This window comes from Mytilus trossulus, chromosome 10 (assembly GCF_036588685.1).
Source record: "Mytilus trossulus isolate FHL-02 chromosome 10, PNRI_Mtr1.1.1.hap1, whole genome shotgun sequence".
Taxonomy (NCBI): Eukaryota; Metazoa; Mollusca; class Bivalvia; order Mytilida; family Mytilidae; genus Mytilus; species Mytilus trossulus.
The window spans coordinates 9165530-9178974 of record NC_086382.1 but is presented as its reverse complement, the minus strand read 5'-3'; the positions used below and the strand labels follow the sequence as shown (position 1 = coordinate 9178974).

General features: G+C 42.8%; 1 protein-coding gene across 1 annotated transcript in view; it reads right to left on the bottom strand.

The window, feature by feature from the left end:
• LOC134686020 (centrosomal protein of 162 kDa-like) overlaps nt 1-13445 on the bottom strand; it is an 80364-nt gene that overhangs the window by 1240 nt on the left and 65679 nt on the right. The gene's annotated exons all lie outside the window — the stretch shown is intronic.

Here is a 13445-nt window from a genome sequence, read left to right as displayed (position 1 = left end):
AAGTGACATTTAGACAAGGCACTCCTAGGTGACATTTACACAAGGCACTTCTAGGTGACATTTAGACAAGGCACTCTAAGGTGACATTTAGACAAGGCACTCTAAAGTGACATTTAGACAAGGCACTCCTAGTTGACATTTAGACAAGGCACTCCTAGTTGACATTTAGACCAGGCACTCCGAGGTGACATTTAGACAAGGCACTCCTAGGTGACATTTAGACAAGGCACTCCTAGTTGACATTTAGACCATTTTAGACTAAATATCTCAAAAATATAAAGGACGGAATAAAATACAAATTTTAAATTAATAAATCTACTAAAGAGCTACTGCTATGACACTGCTGCACTGACAGGTATTACAACTCCTTGTTTTTTGCGTAATTTTAATACATCTAATATAGAATCTAATTCTGTTCTAAATCTTTGGATTTCGCTATTTTTAGAATCTACGATTCCTTTCCATTTATTTGCTTCCTGGTCCATTTCCACTGAAGCTGTGTGTTTGGCATTTTTTATAATTTGTTGAAGTTCAAGTTCACGTGTTTCACGTTTTTTCTCCATTTGAATTATCTTCTGCTGAATGGATTCAAAATGTTTCAAGTTGACATTTAGACAAGGCACTCCTAGGTGACATATAGACAAGACACTCCTAAGTGACATTTAGACAAGGCACTCTAAGGTGACATTTACACAAGGCACTCCTAGGTGACATATAGACAAGACACTCCTAAGTGACATTTAGACAAGGCACTCCTAGGTGACATTTACACAAGTCACTCCTAGGTGACATTTAGACAAGGCACTCCTAGGTGACATTTAGACAAGTAACTCCTAGGTGACATTTAGACCAGGCACTCCTATGTGACAAGTAGACAAGGCACTCCTAAGTGTCATTTAGACAAGGCACTCCTAGGTGACAAGTAGACAAGGCACTCCTAAGTGTCATTTAGACAAGGCACACCTAGTTGACATTTAGACAAGGCACTCCTATGTGACATTTAGACAAGGCACTTCTAGGTGATATTTAGACAAGGCAATGCTAGGTGACATTTACACCAGGTACTGCTTAGTGACATTTAGACAAGGCACTCCTAGGTGACATTTAGACAAGGCACTCCTAGGTGACATTTAGACAAGGCACTCCTAGGTGACATGTAGACAAGGCACTCCTAGGTGCCATTTAGACAAGGAACTCCTAGGTGACATTTACATAAGGCACTTCTAGGTGACATTTAGACAAGGCACTCTAAGGTGACATTTAGACAAGGCACTCTAAGGTGACATTTAGCCAAGGCACTCCTAGTTGACATTTAGACCAGGCACTCCTAGGTGACATTTAGACAAGGCACTCCTAGGTGACATTTAGACAAGTAACTCCTAGGTGAAATTTAGACCATGCACTCCTAGGTGACAAGTAGACAAGGCACTGCTAGGTGACATTTAGACAAGGCACTTCTAGGTGATATTTAAACAAGGCACTCCTGGGTGACATTTAGACAGGGCACTTCTAGGTGACATTTAGACAAGGCACACCTAGGTGACATTTAGACAAGGCACTCCTAGATGACATTTAGACAAGGCACTTCTAGGTGATATTTAGACAAGGCACTGCTAGGTGACATTTAAACAAGGCACTCCTGGGTGACATTTAGACAAGGCACTTCTAGGTGACATTTAGACAAGGCACACCTAGGTGACATTTAGACAAGGCACTCCTAGGTGACATTTAGACAAGGCACTTCTAGGTGATATTTAGACAAGGCACTGCTAGGTGACATTTAGACCAAGCACTGCTATGTGACATTTAGACAAGGCACTCCTAGGTGACATTTAGACAAGGCACTCCCAGGTGACATTTAGACAAGGCACTCCTTGGTGACATTTAGACAAGTCATTCGTAGGTGACATTTAGACAAGGCACTCCTAGGTGACATTTAGACAAGGCACTTCTAGGTGACATTTAAACAAAGCACTCCTGGGTCACATTTAGACAAGGCACTTCAAATTGACATTTACACAAGGCACTCCTAGGTGACATATAGACAAGACACTCCTAAGTAACATTTAGATTAGGCACTCCTAGATGACATTTACATAAGTCACTTCTATGTGATATTTAGACAAGACACTCTAAGGTGACATTTACACAAGGCACTTCTAGGTGACATTTAGACAAGGCACTCCTAGGAGATATTTAGACATGGCACTCCTAGGTGACATTTAGACAAGGCACTCCTAGGTGACATGTAGACAAGGCAATCCTAGGTGACATTTAGACATGGCACTTCTAGGTGACATTTAAACAAAGCACTCCTGGGTGACATTTATACAAGGCACTCCTAGGTGACATGTAGACAAGGCACTCCTAGGTGACATGAAGACAAGGCACTCCTAGGTGACATTTAGACAAGGCACTCCTGGGTGACATTTACACAAGGCACTTCTAGTTGACATTTAGACAAGGCACTCTAAGGTGACATTTAGACCATGCACTCCTAGGTGACAAGTAGACAAGGCACTCCTAGGTGACATTTAGACAAGGCACTCCTAGGTGACATTTACACAAGGCACTTCTACTTGACATTTAGACAAGGCACTCTAAGGTGACATTTAGACCATGCACTCCTAGGTGACAAGTAGACAAGGCACTCCTAGGTGACATTTAGACAAGGCACTTCTAGGTGACATTTAAACAAGGCACTCCTGGGTGACATTTAGACAGGGCACTTCTAGGTGACATTTAGACAAGGCACACCTAGGTGACATTTAGACAAGGCACTCTTAGATGACATTTAGACAAGGCACTTCTAGGTGATATTTAGACAAGGCACTGCTAGGTGACATTTAGACCAGGCACTGTTATGTGACATTTAGACAAGGCACTCCTAGGTGACATTTAGACAAGGCACTCCTAGGTGACATTTAGACAAGGCACTCAAATGTGACATTTAGACAAGTCATTCCTAGGTGACATTTATACAAGGCACTCCTAGGTGACATTTAGACAAGGCACTTTTGAGTGACATATAGACAAGACACTCCTAAGTGACATTTAGACAAGGCACTCCTAGGTGACATTTACACAAGACACTTCTATGTGACATTTAGACAAGGCACTTGTAGGTGACATTTAAACATGGCACTCCTGGGTGACATTTAGACAATGCACTCCTAGGTGACATTTAGACAAGGCACTCCTAGGTGACATTTAGACAAGTAACTCCTAGGTGACATTTAGACCAGGCACTCCTATGTGACAAGTAGACAAGGCACTCCTAAGTGTCATTTAGACAAGGCACTCCTAGGTGACAAGTAGACAAGGCACTCCTAAGTGTCATTTAGACAAGGCACACCTAGTTGACATTTAGACAAGGCACTCCTAGGTGACATTTAGACAAGGCACTTCTAGGTGATATTTAGACAAGGCAATGCTAGGTGACATTTAGACCAGGCACTGCTTAGTGACATTTAGACAAGGCACTCCTAGGTGACATTTAGACAAGGCACTCCTAGGTGACATTTAGACAAGGCACTCCTAGGTGACATGTAGACAAGGCACTCCTAGGTGCCATTTGGAGAAGGCACTCCTAGGTGACATTTACATAAGGCACTTCTAGGTGACATTTAGACAAGGCACTCTAAGGTGACATTTAGACAAGGCACTCTAAGGTGACATTTAGCCAAGGCACTCCTAGTTGACATTTAGACCAGGCACTCCTAAGTGACATTTAGACAAGTAACTCCTAGGTGAAATTTAGACCATGCACTCCTAGGTGACAAGTAGACAAGGCACTCCTAGGTGACATTTAGACAAGGCACTTCTAGGTAACATTTAAACAAGGCACTCCTGGGTGACATTTAGACAAGGCACTTCTAGGTGACATTTAGACAAGGCACTCCTAGTTGACATTTAGACAAGGCACTCCTAGTTGACATTTAGACCAGGCACTCCTAGGTGACATTTAGATAAGGCACTCCTATGTGACATTTACACAAGGCACTCGTAGGTGACATTTAGACAAGGCACTTCTAGGTGACATTTACACATGGCACTCCTGGGTGATATTTAGACAAGGCACTTCTAGATGACATTTAGACAAGGCACTCCTAGGTGACATATAGACAAGACACTCCTAAGTGACATTTAGACAAGGCACTCATAGGTGACATTTAGACAAGGCACTTCTAGGTGACATTTAAACAAAGCACTCCTGGGTGACATGTAGACAAGGCACGTCTAGGTGACATTTAGACAAGGCACTCCTAGGTGACATATAGACAAGACACTCCTAAGTGACATTTAGACAAGGCACTCCTAGGTGACATTTACACAAGGCACTTCTATGTGACATTTACACAAGAAACTTCTAGGTGACATTTAGACAAGGCACTCCTAGGTGACATTTAGACAAGGCACTCCTAGGTGACATTTAGACAAGGCACTCCAAGGTGACATTTAGACAAGGCACTCATAGGTGACATTTAGACAAGTAACTCCTAGGTTACATTTAGACCAGGCACTCCTTGGTGACAAGTAGACAAGGCACTCCTAAGTGTCATTTAGACAAGGCACTCCTAGGTGACATTTAGACAAAACACTCCTAGGTGACATTTAGACAAAACACTCCTATGTGACATTAACACGAGGCACTCCTAGGTGACATTTAGACAAGGCACTTCTAGGTGATATTTAGACAAGGCACTGCTAGGTGACATTTAGATCAGGCACCGCTATGTGACATTTAGACAAGGCACTCCTAGGTGACATTTAGACAAGGCACTCCTAGGTGACATTTAGACAAGGCACTCCTTAGTGACATTTAGACAAGTCATTCCTAGGTGACATTTAGACAAGGCACTCCTAGGTGACATTTAGACAAGGCACTTCTAGGTGACATTTAAACAAAGCACTCCTGGGTGACATTTAGACAAAGGCACTTCAAATTGACATTAAGACAAGGCACTCCTAGGTGACATATAGACAAGACACTCCTAAGTAACATTTAGACAAGGCACTCCTAGGTGACATTTACATAAGTCACTTCTATGTGATATTTAGACAAGACACTCTAAGGTGACATTTACACAAGGCACTTCTAGGTGACATTTAGACAAGGCACTCCTAGGAGATATTTAGACATGGCACTCCTAGGTGACATTTAGACAAGGCACTCCTAGGTGACATGTAGACAAGGCAATCCTAGTCGACATTTAGACATGGCACTTCTAGGTGACATTTAAACAAAGCACTCCTGGGTGACATTTAGACAAGGCACTTCTAGGTGACATTTAGACAAGGCACTCCTAGGTGACATGTAGACAAGGCACTCCTAGGTGACATGAAGACAAGGCACTCCTAGGTGACATTTAGACAAGGCACTCCTAGGTGACATTTACACAAGGCACTTCTAGTTGACATTTAGACAAGGCACTCTAAGGTGACATTTAGACAAGGCACTCTAAGGTGACATTTAGACAAGGCACTCTAAGGTGACATTTAGACAAGGCACTCCTAGTTGACATTTAGACAAGGCACTCCTAGTTGACATTTAGACCAGGCACTCCTAGGTGACATTTAGATAAGGCACTCCTATGTGACATTTACACAAGGCACTCGTAGGTGACATTTAGACAAGGCACTTCTAGGTGACATTTACACATGGCACTCCTGGGTGACATTTAGACAAGGCACTTCTAGATGACATTTAGACAAGGCACTCCAAGGTGACATATAGACAAGACACTCCTAAGTGACATTTAGACAAGGCACTCATAGGTGACATTTAGACAAGGCACTTCTAGGTGACATTTAAACAAAGCACTCCTGGGTGACATGTAGACAAGGCACTTCTAGGTGACATTTAGACAAGGCACTCCTAGGTGACATATAGACAAGACACTCCTAAGTGACATTTAGACAAGGCACTCCTAGGTGACATTTACACAAGGCACTTCTATGTGACATTTACACAAGAAACTTCTAGGTGACATTTAGACAAGGCACTCCTAGGTGACATTTAGACAAGGCACTCCTAGGTGACATTTAGACAAGGCACTCCAAGGTGACATTTAGACAAGGCACTCATAGGTGACATTTAGACAAGTAACTCCTAGGTTACATTTAGACCAGGCACTCCTTGGTGACAAGTAGACAAGGCACTCCTAAGTGTCATTTAGACAAGGCACTCCTAGGTGACATTTAGACAAAACACTCCTAGGTGACATTTAGACAAAACACTCCTATGTGACATTAACACGAGGCACTCCTAGGTGAAATTTAGACAAGGCACACCTATGTGACATTTAGACAAGTCATTCCTAGGTGACATTTAGACAAGGCACTCCTAGGTGCCATTTAGACAAGGGATTCCTAGGTGACATTTACATAAGGCACTTCTAGGTGACATTTAGACAAGGCACTCTAAGGTGACATTTAGACAAGGCACTCTAAGGTGACATTTAGCCAAGGCACTCCTAGTTGACATTTAGACCAGGCACTCCTAGGTGACATTTAGACAAGGCACTTCTAGGTGACATTAAGACCAGGCACTTCTGAGTGACATTTAGACAAGGCACTCCTAGGTGACATTTAGACAAGTAACTCCTAGGTGAAATTTAGACCATGCACTCCTAGGTGACAAGTAGACAAGGCACTCCTAGGTGACATTTAGACAAGGCACTTCTAGGTGATATTTAAACAAGGCACTCCTGGGTGACATTTAGACAAGGCACTTGTAGGTGACATTTAGACAAGGCACACCTAGGTGACATTTAGACAAGGCACTCCTAGATGACATTTAGACAAGGCACTTCTAGGTGATATTTAGACAAGGCACTGCTAGGTGACATTTAGACCAGGCACTGCTATGTGACATTAAGACAAGGCACTCCTAGGTGACATTTAGACAAGGTACTCCTAGGTGACATTTAGACAAGGCACTCCTATGTGACATTTAGACAAGTCATTCCTAGGTGACATTTACACAAGGCACTTCTATGTGATATTTAGACAAGGCACTCTAAGGTGACATTTACACAAGGCACTCCTAGGTGACATATAGACAAGGCACTTCTAGGTGACATTTAAACAAGGCACTCCTAGGTGACATTTAGACAAGGCACTACTAGGTGATATTTAAACATGGCACTCCTGGGTGACATTTAGACAAGGCACTTCTAGGTGACATTTAGACAAGGCACTCCTAGGTGACATATAGACAAGACACTCCTAAGTGACATTTAGACAAGGCACTCCTAGGTGACATTTAGACAAGGCACTTCTAGGTGACATTTAAACATGGCACTCCTGGGTGACATTTAGACAATGCACTCCTAGGTGACATTTAGACAAGGCACTCCTAGGTGACATTTAGACAAGTAACTCCTAGGTGACATTTAGACCAGGCACTCTTATGTGACAAGTAGACAAGGCACTCCTAAGCGCATTTAGACAAGGCACTCCTAGGTGACAAGTAGACAAGGCACTCCTAAGTGTCATTTAGACAAGGCACACCTAGTTGACATTTAGACAAGGCACTCCTAGGTGACATTTAGACAAGGCACTTCTAGGTGATATTTAGACAAGGCAATGCTAGGTGACATTTAGACCAAGCACTGCTTAGTAACATTTAGACAAGGCACTCCTAGGTGACATTTAGACAAGGCACTCCTAGGTGACATGTAGACAAGGCACTCCTAGGTGCCATTTAGAGAAGGCACTTCTAGGTGACATTTACATAAGGCACTTCTAGGTGACATTTAGACAAGGCACTCTAAGGTGACATTTAGAAAAGGCACTCTAAGGTGACATTTAGCCAAGGCACTCCTAGTTGACATTTAGACCAGGCACTCCTAGGTGACATTTAGACAAGGCACTCCTAAGTGACATTTAGACAAGTAACTCCTAGGTGAAATTTAGACCATGCAGTCCTAGGTGACAAGTAGACAAGGCACTCCTAGGTGACATTTAGACAAGGCACTTCTAGGTAACATTTAAACAAGGCACTCCTGGGTGACATTTAGACAAGGCACTTCTAGGTGATATTTAGACAAGGCACTGCTAGGTGACATTTAGACCAGGCACTGCTATGTGACATTTAGACAAGGCACTCCTAGGTGACATTTAGACAAGGCACTCCTAGGTGACATTTAGACAAGGCACTCCTTGGTGACATTTAGACAAGTCATTCCTAGGTGACATTTAGACAAGGCATTCCTAGGTGACATTTAGACAAGTCACTCCTAGGTGACATTTAGACAAGTCATTCCTAGGTGACATTTAGACAAGGTACTTCTAGGTGACATTTAGACAAGGCACTTCTAGGTGACATTAAGACCAGGCACTGCTAGGTGACATTTAGACCAGGCACTTCTAAGTGACATTTAGACAAGGCACTCCTAGGTGACATTTAGACGAGGCACTTCTAGGTGACATTTAGACCAGGCACTGCTAGGTGACATTTAGACAAGGCATTCCTAGGTGACATTTAGACAAGGCATTCCTAGGTGACATTTAGACAAGGCACTTCTAGGTGACATTTAGACAAGGCACTCCTAGGTGACATTTAGACAAGGCACTCCTAGGTGACATTTAGACAAGGCACTCCTAGGTGACATGTAGACAAGGCACTCCTAGGTGACATGAAGACAAGGCACTCCTAGGTGACATTTAGACAAGGCACTCCTAGGTGACATTTACACAAGGCACTTCTAGGTGACATTTAGACAAGGCACTCTAAGGTGACATTTAGACAAGGCACTCTAAGGTGACATTTAGACAAGGCACTCCTAGTTGACATTTAGACAAGGCACTCCTAGTTGACATTTAGACCAGGCACTCCTAGGTGACATTTAGACAAGGCACTCCTAGGTGACAATTACACAAGGCACTCCTAGGTGACATTTAGACAAGGCACTCCTAGGTGACATGTAGACAAGGCACTCCTAGGTGACATTTAGACAAGGCACTCCTAAGTGACATTTAGACAAGGCACTCCTAGGTGACATTTACACAAGGCACTTCTAGGTGACATTTAGACAAGGCACTCTAAGGTGACATTTAGACAAGGCACTCTAAAGTGACATTTAGACAAGGCACTCCTAGTTGACATTTAGACAAGGCACTCCTAGTTGACATTTAGACCAGGCACTCCGAGGTGACATTTAGACAAGGCACTCCTAGGTGACATTTAGACAAGGCACTCCTAGTTGACATTTAGATCATTTTAGACTAAATATCTCAAAAATATAAAGGACGGAATAAAATACAAATTTTAAATTAATAAATCTACTAAAGAGCTACTGCTATGACACTGCTGCACTGACAGGTATTACAACTCCTTGTTTTTTGCGTAATTTTAATACATCTAATATAGAATCTAATTCTGTTCTAAATCTTTGGATTTCGCTATTTTTAGAATCTACGATTCCTTTCCATTTATTTGCTTCCTGGTCCATTTCCACTGAAGCTGTGTGTTTGGCATTTTTTATAATTTGTTGAAGTTCAAGTTCACGTGTTTCACGTTTTTTCTCCATTTGAATTATCTTCTGCTGAATGGATTCAAAATGTTTCAAGTTGACATTTAGACAAGGCACTCCTAGGTGACATATAGACAAGACACTCCTAAGTGACATTTAGACAAGGCACTCTAAGGTGACATTTACACAAGGCACTCCTAGGTGACATATAGACAAGACACTCCTAAGTGACATTTAGACAAGGCACTCCTAGGTGACATTTACACAAGTCACTCCTAGGTGACATTTAGACAAGGCACTCCTAGGTGACATTTAGACAAGTAACTCCTAGGTGACATTTAGACCAGGCACTCCTATGTGACAAGTAGACAAGGCACTCCTAAGTGTCATTTAGACAAGGCACTCCTAGGTGACAAGTAGACAAGGCACTCCTAAGTGTCATTTAGACAAGGCACACCTAGTTGACATTTAGACAAGGCACTCCTATGTGACATTTAGACAAGGCACTTCTAGGTGATATTTAGACAAGGCAATGCTAGGTGACATTTACACCAGGTACTGCTTAGTGACATTTAGACAAGGCACTCCTAGGTGACATTTAGACAAGGCACTCCTAGGTGACATTTAGACAAGGCACTCCTAGGTGACATGTAGACAAGGCACTCCTAGGTGCCATTTAGACAAGGAACTCCTAGGTGACATTTACATAAGGCACTTCTAGGTGACATTTAGACAAGGCACTCTAAGGTGACATTTAGACAAGGCACTCTAAGGTGACATTTAGCCAAGGCACTCCTAGTTGACATTTAGACCAGGCACTCCTAGGTGACATTTAGACAAGGCACTCCTAGGTGACATTTAGACAAGTAACTCCTAGGTGAAATTTAGACCATGCACTCCTAGGTGACAAGTAGACAAGGCACTGCTAGGTGACATTTAGACAAGGCACTTCTAGGTGATATTTAAACAAGGCACTCCTGGGTGACATTTAGACAGGGCACTTCTAGGTGACATTTAGACAAGGCACACCTAGGTGACATTTAGACAAGGCACTCCTAGATGACATTTAGACAAGGCACTTCTAGGTGATATTTAGACAAGGCACTGCTAGGTGACATTTAAACAAGGCACTCCTGGGTGACATTTAGACAAGGCACTTCTAGGTGACATTTAGACAAGGCACACCTAGGTGACATTTAGACAAGGCACTCCTAGGTGACATTTAGACAAGGCACTTCTAGGTGATATTTAGACAAGGCACTGCTAGGTGACATTTAGACCAAGCACTGCTATGTGACATTTAGACAAGGCACTCCTAGGTGACATTTAGACAAGGCACTCCCAGGTGACATTTAGACAAGGCACTCCTTGGTGACATTTAGACAAGTCATTCGTAGGTGACATTTAGACAAGGCACTCCTAGGTGACATTTAGACAAGGCACTTCTAGGTGACATTTAAACAAAGCACTCCTGGGTCACATTTAGACAAGGCACTTCAAATTGACATTTACACAAGGCACTCCTAGGTGACATATAGACAAGACACTCCTAAGTAACATTTAGATTAGGCACTCCTAGATGACATTTACATAAGTCACTTCTATGTGATATTTAGACAAGACACTCTAAGGTGACATTTACACAAGGCACTTCTAGGTGACATTTAGACAAGGCACTCCTAGGAGATATTTAGACATGGCACTCCTAGGTGACATTTAGACAAGGCACTCCTAGGTGACATGTAGACAAGGCAATCCTAGGTGACATTTAGACATGGCACTTCTAGGTGACATTTAAACAAAGCACTCCTGGGTGACATTTAGACAAGGCACTTCTAGGTGACATTTATACAAGGCACTCCTAGGTGACATGTAGACAAGGCACTCCTAGGTGACATGAAGACAAGGCACTCCTAGGTGACATTTAGACAAGGCACTCCTGGGTGACATTTACACAAGGCACTTCTAGTTGACATTTAGACAAGGCACTCTAAGGTGACATTTAGACCATGCACTCCTAGGTGACAAGTAGACAAGGCACTCCTAGGTGACATTTAGACAAGGCACTCCTAGGTGACATTTACACAAGGCACTTCTACTTGACATTTAGACAAGGCACTCTAAGGTGACATTTAGACCATGCACTCCTAGGTGACAAGTAGACAAGGCACTCCTAGGTGACATTTAGACAAGGCACTTCTAGGTGATATTTAAACAAGGCACTCCTGGGTGACATTTAGACAGGGCACTTCTAGGTGACATTTAGACAAGGCACACCTAGGTGACATTTAGACAAGGCACTCTTAGATGACATTTAGACAAGGCACTTCTAGGTGATATTTAGACAAGGCACTGCTAGGTGACATTTAGACCAGGCACTGTTATGTGACATTTAGACAAGGCACTCCTAGGTGACATTTAGACAAGGCACTCCTAGGTGACATTTAGACAAGGCACTCAAATGTGACATTTAGACAAGTCATTCCTAGGTGACATTTATACAAGGCACTCCTAGGTGACATTTAGACAAGGCACTTTTGAGTGACATATAGACAAGACACTCCTAAGTGACATTTAGACAAGGCACTCCTAGGTGACATTTACACAAGACACTTCTATGTGACATTTAGACAAGGCACTTGTAGGTGACATTTAAACATGGCACTCCTGGGTGACATTTAGACAATGCACTCCTAGGTGACATTTAGACAAGGCACTCCTAGGTGACATTTAGACAAGTAACTCCTAGGTGACATTTAGACCAGGCACTCCTATGTGACAAGTAGACAAGGCACTCCTAAGTGTCATTTAGACAAGGCACTCCTAGGTGACAAGTAGACAAGGCACTCCTAAGTGTCATTTAGACAAGGCACACCTAGTTGACATTTAGACAAGGCACTCCTAGGTGACATTTAGACAAGGCACTTCTAGGTGATATTTAGACAAGGCAATGCTAGGTGACATTTAGACCAGGCACTGCTTAGTGACATTTAGACAAGGCACTCCTAGGTGACATTTAGACAAGGCACTCCTAGGTGACATTTAGACAAGGCACTCCTAGGTGACATGTAGACAAGGCACTCCTAGGTGCCATTTGGAGAAGGCACTCCTAGGTGACATTTACATAAGGCACTTCTAGGTGACATTTAGACAAGGCACTCTAAGGTGACATTTAGACAAGGCACTCTAAGGTGACATTTAGCCAAGGCACTCCTAGTTGACATTTAGACCAGGCACTCCTAAGTGACATTTAGACAAGTAACTCCTAGGTGAAATTTAGACCATGCACTCCTAGGTGACAAGTAGACAAGGCACTCCTAGGTGACATTTAGACAAGGCACTTCTAGGTAACATTTAAACAAGGCACTCCTGGGTGACATTTAGACAAGGCACTTCTAGGTGACATTTAGACAAGGCACTCCTAGTTGACATTTAGACAAGGCACTCCTAGTTGACATTTAGACCAGGCACTCCTAGGTGACATTTAGATAAGGCACTCCTATGTGACATTTACACAAGGCACTCGTAGGTGACATTTAGACAAGGCACTTCTAGGTGACATTTACACATGGCACTCCTGGGTGATATTTAGACAAGGCACTTCTAGATGACATTTAGACAAGGCACTCCTAGGTGACATATAGACAAGACACTCCTAAGTGACATTTAGACAAGGCACTCATAGGTGACATTTAGACAAGGCACTTCTAGGTGACATTTAAACAAAGCACTCCTGGGTGACATGTAGACAAGGCACGTCTAGGTGACATTTAGACAAGGCACTCCTAGGTGACATATAGACAAGACACTCCTAAGTGACATTTAGACAAGGCACTCCTAGGTGACATTTACACAAGGCACTTCTATGTGACATTTACACAAGAAACTTCTAGGTGACATTTAGACAAGGCACTCCTAGGTGACATTTAGACAAGGCACTCCTAGGTGACATTTAGACAAGGCACT